Below are 13,951 nucleotides of genomic sequence, written 5' to 3' on the forward strand. Positions count from 1 at the left end.
CACTGCAGAAAGGGGCAGGAAGAACCAAAGGGTGGGAAGGAGTGTCCTGAGGCATCCTCCACACATAGATGGATGTATTCATAACTCCACACTTATAAATGGGTTATACCAATAAGTCCATTGAAAGTCCTCAGGAGAGAGAGTATACAAAAGGATATCACAAGGGGAATGAGATCAATGAGATCAACACGTGACAGGTATTCCAGTGACCCTCCACTCCTTTCTCATTGCCTGAGGATGAGACAGGACAGCAGGATCCATTCCATGCATGTGGGTCATGATTGTCTGCCATGTATTGAACTTTTCCAAGCTTTTTGCACAAAGTCAAGGGCAGTGGAAAAATGTGTTTCTTCTTTCCACTGCCAGCCCAATTCCCTGTAATCAGAAATCTTTAAACCAGCAGATACAGATAGACTTTTTAAAAGCTTAAATGAACAACCATTGCTTCAGTATAACTTAGTAAATCTAGAAATTTGCCATTTTTTAAATGCCTGCTCACTCTACTAGAAAGTGCATTTGTCTCTGAAGTATAAAAGCATTATCATTTGGCTGAGTAAATTATGTATTTACTTAAAATATTCTTGTAAGTTTTCATACAAATGTGGGTGTCAGCTATCTAGTTTGACTTTACCACTAGTCAATTTTTTATAGATTTCCATATTTTTTTATTTTAATTCATTATCTCCAAATAATTTCATCTGAAGTTACCTCCAAATAACTCTAATGTCTTGCCTTTTAATTTCTAATAGATTTTTATTTGTAATCTTGAAGTTATCAGAAAAGATGATAACTCACAACTTAAGTAATCTATAATTTACCTTTTAGTTATACTGGATGAAAAGTTTACACCCCCCCCCCTTTTTTTGTGGTTTTCTGAGGTAGGGTCTCGCTCTATCCCAGACAGACCTGGAACTCACTATGTAATTTCAGGGTGGCCTCAAACTCACGGTGACCCTACTACCTCTGCCTCCAAAGTGCTGGGATTAAAGGCATGTACCACCACGCCCTGCTCAAAAGTTTACATTTGCTTTTATAACCAGAGGTAACCCTCAGAATGAACAGGTGTGTGTGTGTGTCCAGTTTATGACAGTGGTCCTAACATGGCAAGGGCTGCCACTTGAGGACTTCCTGCAGAAATTGTGTGTGCCATTCTAGGGAACAGAGAAATCTGATGGTCAGATTTAGCCTATAGTGTATTTTGACAGCATGAATGAGTCAAACATGCAATTTTCCAGACTGTTTAATGTACAAAGTAAAGGCTTCTGAGGAAGTCATTCTTATGAGTAGTGGAAAAAATATTTTTCTTAGTAACAGTTCTAGACAAAAATAGGTCACCATTGGAAAATAAGAGAGAAATTTGAAATTATGTTCCTACTGGACAGTGTTTGATCAGTGAAAAATATTTGTCTTATGACTGAATTCCTGAGAAGATACTACTTAGTATATTACAGATTAATGATGTTTACCATTAAATCCAACCTAAAAGTACATGGCACTGTGCCACATTTTTTCAGTTATCATGGTAGAACTTCAGAGATTTTATTTTTCAAAGTGTATTTTCAATTTTCTATTCTAGTGACATAAATAAAACTTCATTATCATTAACAGAAAGTTTTAGGTTAATCAAATTACCACTGATTTATTCTACAGCCTAGTTCCGTAATGCATTTGAATTAAAACAGGTCTTGATAGATGGGAAATCATTTGTTGGTGGGTTTTACAGATTTCGATTCAAGGTAGTTAGAAAAGATGTATTGCCTAGAAGCGACTGTTCACCCATAGACATAGTGCTTAGAGTGTGCTTGATGAATCCCAACTCCTGGGTTAATCATTATTGCATAGATCTTTGAAAGGACAAGCTGCAAATCTTGTTTCTAAGCCATGACCAGCTATTATGTCAATGTGAAAAATAAAAATAAAGTCAGTGTAGATTCAAAGGGAATTCTCTGTAAGTCATTCACAGATGTCAGCCAGGCCTCACATTATCATACCTGGGCTAGCTAAAGTCTCTTGATGTTTTTTTTTTTTTTTTTTTTTTTTTTTCCTTCTTGTGTGTCCTACCTTGTTTTTATTTTCAGTATGGGAAATAGTGATAACATTTTTCATGTACCATTGAAGATAAATCTAAGTTCAGTTGTGGCTCTACTTTAGCTTTTCCTAGTGTGACTTATAGATGCAAATCATTTCACAGTCAGGCTTTCCAATAAAGTTTCATAAAAGAAGTTCAGTTAAAAGCTGAGCTGCTAGATAAAATTTAATATTTTTGCCTGTATTAGATTTGTTTGTCCATAGTGAAAAGATTATTTATGAATTTTCAGAGGGTGTAGTTTAGTATTTACATATGATATTTTCCTTTGCCATTTTGCCACTGAATGACAGAAATACGAAGAGCATTGCAGGTGCAGTTAGAAGCTTCCAATACGATGCCATGTGACATACTCATTTTGCACATTCGGGATAACAAGGAGGATGAGCATAGATCTTCATTATAGTTAAAAATATCTTCAGACCATAAGGCCCTTTTATACATGACTAGTTGATAAGCCAAACAAAAAGGTAATGAAAAGTGCTGACTCCATTTTAATAAGAATGTTATCACATGATGGATGCCCCTGACAGCTGAATGCTGCCATTGGTGTCCAGTCCAGTGGAAAAGATTTCTTGACTAATGTGATTCTTAGGTTACTGGTAGCTTTGAAGACCATATCATTCTTTCTTCTAGCATAGCAAATTCTCCACACAGATGGATGCATGGCTATATGCAGTATAAGTTAACTATAACATTTCATAGTATAAAGGAAGTATAGTGCTGGGGAGACCATTCAGTGGTTAAAGGTACTGGCTTGCAAAGCCTGCTGGCCCTGTGGTTCATTTGCCCAGTTGCCCATTTAAAAGCCAGTTGGGCATTCATTTGCAATGGCAAGAGACTGTGGAACCCATTCATTTGTACACGTACATGCACATAAATAAAAAAAGTAAATAAATAAATAAATAAGCCATTTTTTAATTTAAAAAAGATGAGAGATAAAGTTATAGGAAGTTATATAATACCTACCATATTTAATTCTGTATGGTTAATTGATTCTTGGGGAAAACTGTTCTTTTTTTTTTTTAATTTTTTTGGTTTTTCAAGGTAGGGTCTCACTCTGGTCCAGGCTGACCTGGAATTAACTCTGTCATCTCAGGGTGGCCTTGAACTCACAGCAATCCTCCTACTTCTGCCTCCCAAGTGCTGAGATTAAAGGTGTGCGCCACCACACCCGGCTAAAACTGTTCTTTTTATGTAAATATTTAAAATATTTTTATTTTTATTACTTTTTTTTTTTTGAGGTAGGGTCTCATTCTATCCCAGGCTGACCTGGAATTTACTATGTAGTCTCAGACTGGCCTCAAATTCATGGTGATATTCCTACCTCTTACTCCCAAGTGCTGGGATTAAAGATGTGACCACCATGCTTGGCAATTGTTTCTTTTTTTATTTACTTACTTGAGAGAGAGAAAGAGGCACAGAGAAGGAGAGAGGGGGTGAAGGAGGGAAGGAGGAAGAAAGGGAGGAACAAGAGAGGAAGAGAATGGACATGTCAGGGCCTTTAGCCACTGCAAATGAACTCCAGATGCATGTGTCACCTTGTGCATCTGGCTTATGTGGGTCTTGGGGAATTGAACCTGGGTCCTTAAGGCAAGTGCCTTAAATGCTAGGTCCTCTTTCCAGCCCTGTGCTTGTTTTTGCCTGGCTCTTACAACTGAGTCAACATGAGGAGACCTCTGGGTGCTCTTCTCCAAGAGCCCCGCCCTTGCCTGATGGCCATCAAGTGAGATCTACCATTTAGCCACAGCTTCTCTTCTCTCCATGACCTTGATTTTTTATGCATCCTAGAATAAATCATAAATCTTATAGTGCTAACTTTTACAGTCAATTTGTGTTTTTTTTTTCTATTTCATAAGCTCTGTAAGGATTGGAAACTTACATTAATCACCTCTGTGCTTTGAATATTCCTGACATTCATTAAATGTCTAGTGAATTGAGCAATGTTTGTTCCTGACCATGAGCAATAATTATGAGTAGATTTTAATTTCAGCCTCAGAGAACTTCTTTTCATGTAAATGGGAATTTGTTGGGAAGAAACCCCTCATAAAACTTTTCTCTAAGGATACAGCACCCTTCATTTATGGTAAGACTCACCCAGTTAAATGGTACTGACACAATAATGGATTGTTTATAGTCTTTATAAATAAATTTTTGAGCAGGTCCATTTTTCCCTTGAACCCATGCCATTTTTTTAAAAATACATATTGTACAGGAAGTATTAGGGACCTTACCCGACATCCTGATACAATGGCTGTCTATTAGTGGGTTAGTGCAGTGGCCTGATGCACAGTTCCTCTGGTAACAGTATTAACTCCCTGTCAGAGGGTTTTGTTTGTTGAGAACATTGAGAAAAGCTTTGATTGGTTTTGATTCGTTACTTGAGGAAGACTCTGTAATTCAGACTATAGCTATAATTTATTTTATTATTGAGTTCATATCAATAACAGAGGTTTATGTAACTGTGCTATACTTAAAATCTCCCATATCAATATACTTAAAATCTCCCATATCAATAACAGAGGTTTATGTAACTGTGCTATACTTAAAATCTCCCATACTCTAATTTTAGAAAAATATTGTTTATATTCTGAGGTGGAATATTTCATAGCACACCTTGCTTCTTGTTATTTACTCATAACTTTTTCCCCGCTAGGAAATTTTATGTATGGCAGAAGCTGTGTTTTAAAAATAGTGCAAGGCTTGAGAGAGTAAAACTCTTCTAGTTTTGGTTGGTGCCAGTGGTATTGGCAATTCAGCATTTGGTCTAGGTAAAATCTACATCTATCCACTTTGAAGAAGGATCATTAAAAATGATGAAAATTTTAGTACTTGAGTCTTATTAAGGGTGAGGGTGGAGTAATCATGTGCATAGCTGGTAAAGATGCTTCCGTCTTCACTTGAGGACCATAGCATGGGAAAGACATTTTTTTAAGGTTCCACACAATTTGTAAAAGTCTTCTACTGGACAAATGTTACACTGTGCCATTATTTTAGATTTTTCCTGCTCTCTTACAAACAGTATGTTTTTCAGAAAAGATAAGTCTTAAAATAAGCTTATAAAATGTGCACATTATAGCATATATTTCCCTGCCTTTGGAGCAATATTTTGTATCTTGAACAATAAGCCATTTCAAGAGAAATGAGTATAGACACAGCCTTCATACTACATTCAATTTGCTGGTTATTAGAAGGCTAGTGTAATTTCTAATCTTCCAAGCTGGGAAATAAATAATACACTCAAGAGACAGCAGATGGAGCCTGGCATGCCATCCTTTCTCCTGAGAATTTTAAGGGTTTTATGTAAGTGACTGCACTTGTGTACTTCCATCTTATTTCCTACTTATATTATGCACAGTAGTATTCATTTACAAGGAGAATACAATCAAGTGTACTTTTAAACTCCTGAGGATTTTTGCTGTTCTTTCTTTGAAAAATCTAGAACTATCAGGTTGCTCCCAAGAGAATCTTTTAATCCCTAACTCAGAGCTTACTCCTTCTTATGTTAGTAAAGAAAGGTAATATAGATACAGAATTAAAAAAAATAAAAGTAGTGAAGTGATTTCCTTATTGCTTTACTTTATGGTATAAAAATTCAGGGAGTGGAGAGAGGCATTACAACTTTGCCCTATGCCTGCTATAGGTGGTTGTTAGTTTTTTAAAGTCCAGGTCTCCTTTCTGGAAGCTTCTAAAACCAAAATTTGTGCTTTAGTTAGCTGTAATTTTGCTTATCAATAGGACTACCACATGGTAGGCTTCAGGTATATGTAACTTGCCTTGTATTGAATTTAGCCTAAAATAGACTACGTACTATATCTAAAATTAGTAGCTACCAATTCATCCTGAATCCATTCTGATTCTTATCCCCATCGCCCAGTTTAAAACAACTATTTAACTAATTGTAGCCACAACAGTTGTCAACTAGGTCATATATTTTATTAAATATTGAAGCAGTCATATTTTAAAATACAATGTAAAGATATGGAAAGTAGTCATGTATATAGAATGTTGAAGTTATTTGACTTGAGTTTATTTAGATAGTGATGATATCACAGAGATAAAATCATACATACGTATTCTATGCTCAGTTTGGGCTGGAGAATACCCTTTTCATTAAGTAAAATCAATGGTTGAATTATTTTATGAACTACACAAATAACAGTGTTAATTAATTTTTATTTCCATTTTAACCAACTGATTCTGTGAATTTTTTCTCCCTAGGCAGAGGAATAAAAATTATTATTTCCTGCCACTTATTAGTAAACCAAGAGTTGACCCCATAAGAGACTTATATATCCTACCATTCAGATAAGAGCACTGAAATAAACATGTACTTACGCTAATGAGACTCAAAAGCACCTTTTCATATGGAATTTATAAGCAAACTACAGTGTTAATGAATTGCATTTGTTTTACAAACTGTGTTTAATCAGGGATTCTGTTAATAAGTCACAGGTTCCTGATAGCCACATTCAGGAATAGTGGATCCCAAATGGGGATATATTGCTCTTGCTTTACTGCTGACCCAATTGTGTTAGCATTTGTCTATACTGCTTTCTTAATCACCAATTACTTGTCTTTAGCCTCATTTTCATATTCCATGTGATGTTATAAAATTTACCTAACTGTGCTTATCATTATACTGCTATTACATTTATAACTAGTGTTCTTAATTCTTATTATTGTTCTTTATTAAGATTGATATTTTAAGTTTCCTTTTATATGCATATTCCTGTATATATCTTACATTAAAAGTAGACATCAGGGTTTAGGACGATGGCTCCTGGGTTGACAGGACTTGCCTGCCAGCCTGCTTTCAATTCCCAAGCCACAAAGGTAGGCTGGACATACACATGCATACATGCACACACACATGTACATTCATACAAAATATTTTAAATGATATAAAAATAAATAATTAAGAGGACATACACATAGAAAGTGAGGAAATGTAGATCTGTGATTTGTTTTGTTCTCTGTTTTCCTTTGGATCAGCATTCATTCAACATCTTATGTGCCATGGAATGGCAGTGATAGGAAAAATAGTTCCCTGGCCTTTGGTTTTAATGTCTACCCCTGACCCAGAACAAAAACATTTCTTTCAACTTTGCTTTTGCTTTCACTGTCTCTAGTCAGAAGTAAATCTTTGCTCCCTGAGAGAGGAATAGCTTAGAAGAAACCACTGATCACTTTTTATTAATCACCTACAGTCTATTTATTTTTGTTTGTTTGTTTGTTTTTGTTTTTTGAGGTAGGTCTCACTCTAGCTCAGGCTGACCTGGAATTCACTATGTTGTCTCAGGGTGGCTTCGAACTCACAGTGATACTCCTACCTCTGCCTCTAGAGTCCTGGAATTAAAGGCATGTGCCACCAAGCCTGGCCCAAAGACTACTTTTTAATGTCATCCTGTTATTCATAGTAAGTATATTTCCTTGAAGAATTTACTTGTTCATTTTTACTGACCTTCCCACATCATCTTATTTTCCTGAGAAGGTCATTCCTTTCACATAAAAATTTACTATTACTCCCATAGATTCCTGATAGCAGTCATACCCTTTCTTTGATGGAGTTGTCATCCCTTTTTAATCTCACTCTCTACCTGTATGATTTACTGATGTCTCAGGAACTATCTCACGTAAGTCAGTGAGGTTTAGTTGGCAGCTTAAAATTATCCATGCAGGGAATATTTGCACCATGGAAATTGGCAAATGCCATAACCCAAGAGATTTTCCTTTCTCAAGGAGCCACTAAAACCCTTAGCACTCAATCTACACTGTGCTGTCTGTTCTTAAGAAAATAGTTCTATGCTCAATAGCCGTGCCAAGATTTTACTTCTAGATGTTTTCCCTCCACACTACTTGAAATACTCAGGACATTACTGCTTGTACTACTTGCCAACTGAATGGGTGGACCAGTAACTCAGCCCTTCTGTGCCTCAGTGTGCCAGCCAGTCATGGGGACACTTGCGTTTACCTTGGGGCTGAAAAGGGTCTGGATGATAAATGCTCTTGTTTCAGTTTATAGACATGAATGCAAATAACTGTCTTTTGCCTCTTATACTTGACTCAATACACTTACATTTTTAGATGTTCTAGTGTATATTTTATTTTCTAATATACAAGATTTTTTTCCCAGCAAGTAAACAAGGATTTCTATGTTCCACACAAAGCATTGATAATCATGGATATAAATACCTAGATTTAGGCCAGCCCTTCTTCATGGCCTTACTGTTTACAGTAGTGGCAATAATAGGATGGCAGTTGAGTTATTCCTGTTGACTCAAGGAAAATCGATGACTGTTTTGGGTCTTGTTGTGACAGTACAGGGAGTTTTGTTTACCTTCACAGTGTTGAGAAGTAAAAGTGGAGAAAGAATAATGGGAAGTCTCCTGAGACGAAACACAGATAGTGAGCTCCAGTGTTCCTGTAGAATAGACAGATACGTGAGCTTGACTTGACTTCTGGTTTGAGAAAGAAAGGGTTACAGTTTTGTCATGTTATTGTTCATTATCATGTGTATCTTGTAAAGATTACCAAAACACGGCTTTGATATTAGAAAACATGCAACCTCTAAGAGGTCTCTAAAAGGAGTGGTATTTTGTTTGCTTTACTGGAGCACCTTATCAGGAAATTTGAAAAGGGGGGGGGAGAGCTAATCCATTTAATTATGGTCTCTGGAAATCTAAGGATTAGGCTGAATTTAACTTTACTGATGGAGTTTTGTTTATGTCTATTGAACACTAGTTGCATTTTCACCTGGGGAAATAGTGATTTACTAACATATGAATCTTGACAATTTTCATCTACTGAAAATGGAAGGCTAACACCAAGGAGACTGTGGTAATGTTCTAAAAAGAGCTGGTAAAAAGTAAATGTTATGCAACCAGAGAAGAATACCAGGGGAAAGCTGACAGAGTAGAATAACAGGAAGGTTAGTCATTTCTGGAAGGGAGGGAGTTTGGTGGAGTGGGAGGAGTATTTGCAACTGGAGTGTGTACTGGACATGTTGGTGTCATGGTGCAGATGTGAGGCCATGTGCTAGTGAAACTGGATTTCAGAAGGGAATCCTGGTAGCCTTTGGTATCAAAAAATGAAGTTTGAAATAATAGTAAGCAGAATGGGAATAGAAAACCAATTCTGTTAGAGTTTAAAAGAGCTTATTAAGGGCTGGAGAGATGGCTTAGCAGCTAAGCGCTTGCCTGTGAAGCCTAAGGACCCCGGTTCAAGGCTCAATTCCCCAGGATCCACGTTAGCCAGATGCACAAGGGGGCACACATGTCTGGAGTTTGTTTGCAATGGCTGGTGGCCCTGGCGTGCCCATTCTCTCTCTCTCTCTATCTATCTGCCTTTCTCTCTGTGTCTTTCGCTCTCAAATAAATAAATAAAAATAAAAACAAAAGACACACACAAAAAAAGCTTGTTAAAATAAAGCATGATGTTTACTCATTAGCAAAGTTCATGAGGCTAATCATATAGCAGAGTCCAATGTGAAGAAAGCAAGTGAAATATACTCATTTCAAAATGAGCTTTGTTATTTTCAAGTGTTAAAACTAAAAGCAAGTTTGGGATGTCTTGACTATGCATGCTCTTTAGTGTGAAGTGGGTTTTCCTTGTACAAGTTTTTTTTTTTTTTTTTTTTTTTTTAACAACTAAAGGGTAACAGTCTCCAAATATCTTAAGATTTCTTTCTTTCTTTCTTTTTTTTTTTTTTTTGTTTTGTTTTGTTTTTTCGAGGTAGTGTCTCACTGTAGCCCAGGCTGACCTGGAATTCACTTTGTAGCCTCAGGGTAGCTTAAAACTCACAGCAGTCCTCCTACCTCTGCCTCCCAAGTGCTGGGATTAAAGGCATGCACCACCATGCCCGGTTAAGATTAATTTCTGTGAATTATCAGCAATAGAAATTAGAACTCTATATATCCTATAAAAATAATCCATCAGTTTTTATGACTGAAAATCAGGAAGTTCCTAAGTTAAGTCTGCTGTGTGTGATTATGTATGTGTGTATGTCCCTGTGCATGCTTGTGGCATCCCATTATGTGCATGCTGGTGGCATCCCATTATCTCCAATTTCAACCAGTGACATGCAAGAAAATGGTTTTGCTGAACACATGCTCAAGCACTTTGAGTGTAATCATCTATAAAATGGAAGCAATAATATATTTGCCTCACAACTAGGTAATTGGAATGGAGTGAAATAGTTTAGTTATCTGATAACTTGTTTCATTATTTACCAATTCTTCTGCTGAGTATGGAACCCATACTTGAATGGTGAACTGCTGATAGCAGTTGCAAAGGAAGCTCTTCCTGATAACCTTTGGTTATTCATCATACCATTTAATGGTAATATATGTATACATACATGAAATTATAGTAGTTTTATTTCTGTTGTCCATCCTTTAGTAATTCAGTAAGTACAAATAATATTAAATGTATTTTAACTAAAGTAGACACCAGTACACCATTTCTTTATTAGGAAAACTCACACGTTTCCATTAAAGTTAGAAAATGGTTGACACATATTGAAATAAAGTTATAAACCTCATCTAATTGAGCAACCTATGGTTGATTTCATGGAACCACGTGAAATATACTATCTCCATAAGTTTCTTGAAGTACAGTTAGCCACGTTTATTATTTTGTTATGAATTATACCTCTTCCATGTGAACAAATTTTGCTGAGATAAAATAGTAGCTCCTATACAATAACCAGGTAGTACAAATAGCAAGTGCTGTTGTAAAAACAAACAAAAGACCCTATTTCCCCTTGCATCCTCTCCACACCCCCAAATCCAGGACATAACTGAATAGGAAATGTTTATTTTCTAAACTATAGAAGAGAAATGTTATCACAAACTCAGAAAGTCCTTCCTTTTCCTGCTTTGGAAGCACCATGTCATACTGAGTCACTTGAGGATTTTAGACAGTTTAAAAAAAAAAAAAAACATAAAATTGTGAGGACTGAATGACTCAGAAGCATGCACCTCACAATTAGAATGTCAAAGTCTCAGGGCACTGGTTCTTATGTAGATCATGTAGGGTTAGCGAAAGACAGGTGAACTGTTTATCCACAGGGGAAGCCCACTAAAACCCTAAGCATTCTTCAGATTTTGTGTGTTAGTGCATTTGTTTTCTGATAAAGCCTTATATGAGGAATTAAGAAGGAAGGAGGTAAACCTAGTAATAGTTTATGGATAAACTGTGATTAGCTCTGTTATCTAAAAATTTTGATTTTACTGACATTTTAAAATAAAAATTTAAAGTATTAGACACTTGTTTCTTACTAATGGCACTGAAAGAAATAAAAGCTGAAATTGAAAATCTTATCATTTCTGGAAGAGGTGAGAAGTCAGAATTTATATTCCTAAGTTTGTATCTCGACCTGTTTGGATGAGTACGTGCATATGTCCTGATGCTCCCTGGCTGTCAGTTAGTAAGGCTGTGGTCATAAAACAAGTCCCAAAGCCTGGGCTGTCACGAGATTCCCTCATTCACCCACACAAATTGTTATGATTCATTTTATGTAAAAATCTATGAACGTATCTTATTTGTCTCACCAAAAGATGTCAGGATGTACTTCTTAGCAATTGTGAGTAGTTTTGTGTAAATTCAAGACAACGTTAAATGTGATGTTAGCCTAGGCAGGGGCTGTGTGTCACACCACCACCCAGGGGCGCTGAGGGGTAGCTGGCTAGGAACAGCACAGAACTGTCAGCTTCCTTGTGTGTTCTCTTACGAATTTAAGAACAGCTGAGAGTAAATAAACTCTAAGTGACACAGCTTGCCAAGCTAGTCCATATAGAAGCGTCAGTAAGTTCTTCTGGTTGCACAGAGCTGTGTTTCTGGAGGCATAACGACTAACTTGTAACAGAAGGAAAATGTCCTTACTGTCTGAGTGTTCCCCATTTATAGTCTTGATGCATTTTTTTTGTTTCAATTTCTACTATGGTAGACCTAATCAATCTAAGGATCATTAAAATTCATCCAAAGTTAGTCTTTCAGCCAATGTAAAACATAAGTTAGGTTCTGTATTATACCTTGGTTTCTTGGCCTTACATTTAGGGCCTTGGCCTCTTGATTTGAACAGTCTGATAGCTTTGCGACTGCAACAGCTAATTTCACAAAGGTCATTTCAGCTGCTAAGTATTGGTCCAGCCCATATCTCATGGGATAACCTTTGGAGTTCTGAAGCTCTCTGTGAACTTATAATTATTGTCTAACCCTTGCACATAATTAAATTTATGTGCCATTAAGGGAATGGAAAACAAGTGTGGTGGGCAGGCATGGTAAGCCACCCAAACAGAATGACAAGAACTGTGATGGTAATTCCAGTGCTGTTCATGTCTCTGAAGATATGACACACTTAAAAAGAAGGAACTGGATTTATCTTTGACTTCGCTTAAAACATGTTAATTCCCACAGCCATTAAATATCATTAAAAGCAATGTGTGCATTTAGCAAAAGCTTAAATACATATTTATGTGCAGCTTCAAAAGTGAGTATTCCATATCAGGTTCTCCTCAGCAGGGTTCTGGCCAGACATAACAATTCTTTCTCCCTTTATTATGGAATTCTAATACTCCCTTAGCTTCCAAGAGACAAAAGGGATGGAGATAAGACCATAATATCACGTGTGTACCAGAGACCACATTTTAGCTTTGTCCTCATTATATGTCTTTGGCAACTTGCTTAACTTTAAACCTCCAACTCAGAAGACAGACTCCATCAAGTAGACATGTTCTACTGTATTTAATGAATTAAGACTTGTAAAGGAGTTGCAGAATTTTAGGACATACAGTTCTACAGATATGTGTAACAACCATTAAATCTTAATGTTACATAAACATTTATACTATGCATCTTGTTACAGGTAAACTCACAATGCCCAGACACATGAAAATCAGAATAAATGTTTCAGTTGTAATGAGAGGGTATAGGGCTATAGTTCTGAGACTGTACATCTGGGACTTGTAGCATTGAGTGTGAAGTTACATAGCCTCATTGAACCCCAGTCTCTCATCTGCAAAGTGGAGTGCCGGTAAGATTTTTGAGATGGTCAAGTGAAGGTCAGCATTTCCTGATTCCTCAGTTACCATTGTTTGCATTGTTTCTTTGATGGTGAAGTAAGCACTGTGATGTGTGTCTATACATATATGATGTATGTATGTATGTATGTATGTATGTGAGAAACTTACTCAAATATTTGTATTGGGGTTTTCAGTTTTGCTAATGAACATTATTCTTCTTTACAATGCTATGAACATTTTCCTAGGTATTTACAACTCTAGTAAATCAACCTTTAAGAAAATAGTAGTCTTACCCTGTGATGAACTATTTACATTAAAAACCCATCTAGATGCTTATATATTTATAGGATTGTAGCTCTAGATAAATCAGTTAAGTAAATGTTTTATTTATATTGTTGCACACTTAACTCTAGTGTCCAACCATATTCTAGGTTACTTGTTAATTGAATATTAGTAAGGAAAAATGAATGATCAATAACATCAACATGGAAATAAAATACAGAAGTAAACAAGTTTTTATCATTCTGTAAAGATTACAAGACCAGCTATTTTACCTCATCTATGGGATTATGAAAACATTAGCATTTGCAAAAGAAAAAAAAAAAACCTCTAATGCCAGGAAGGGCAGCAAAGTATTATGAAAGAAATGATGAAAAATTCAGAGTGGATATCCTTTCACATGGTGGAATTCTTTTACTAACAGGAAATTTTAGGGTAGTTCACTTGTTATTTTGGGGATGAGAAGAGTGAAAAGGACACATTGAGCCTTCCCAATGCTCTAATAAGAACAGACTTCTCCATACAGTTGGAGATGTGGCACTTCCCAGTGATGCTACGTGCG

At 36.3% G+C, this 13,951-nt stretch overlaps 1 protein-coding gene across 9 annotated transcripts in view; it reads left to right on the top strand.

Moving 5' to 3' along the window:
* The window catches only part of Mbnl1 (muscleblind like splicing regulator 1), a 184,393-nt gene that overhangs the window by 68,887 nt on the left and 101,555 nt on the right, over positions 1-13,951 (top strand). The gene's annotated exons all lie outside the window — the stretch shown is intronic.

The sequence above is a fragment of the Jaculus jaculus genome, chromosome 12 (genome assembly GCF_020740685.1).
Source record: "Jaculus jaculus isolate mJacJac1 chromosome 12, mJacJac1.mat.Y.cur, whole genome shotgun sequence".
NCBI classification, from domain to species: domain Eukaryota; kingdom Metazoa; phylum Chordata; class Mammalia; order Rodentia; family Dipodidae; genus Jaculus; species Jaculus jaculus.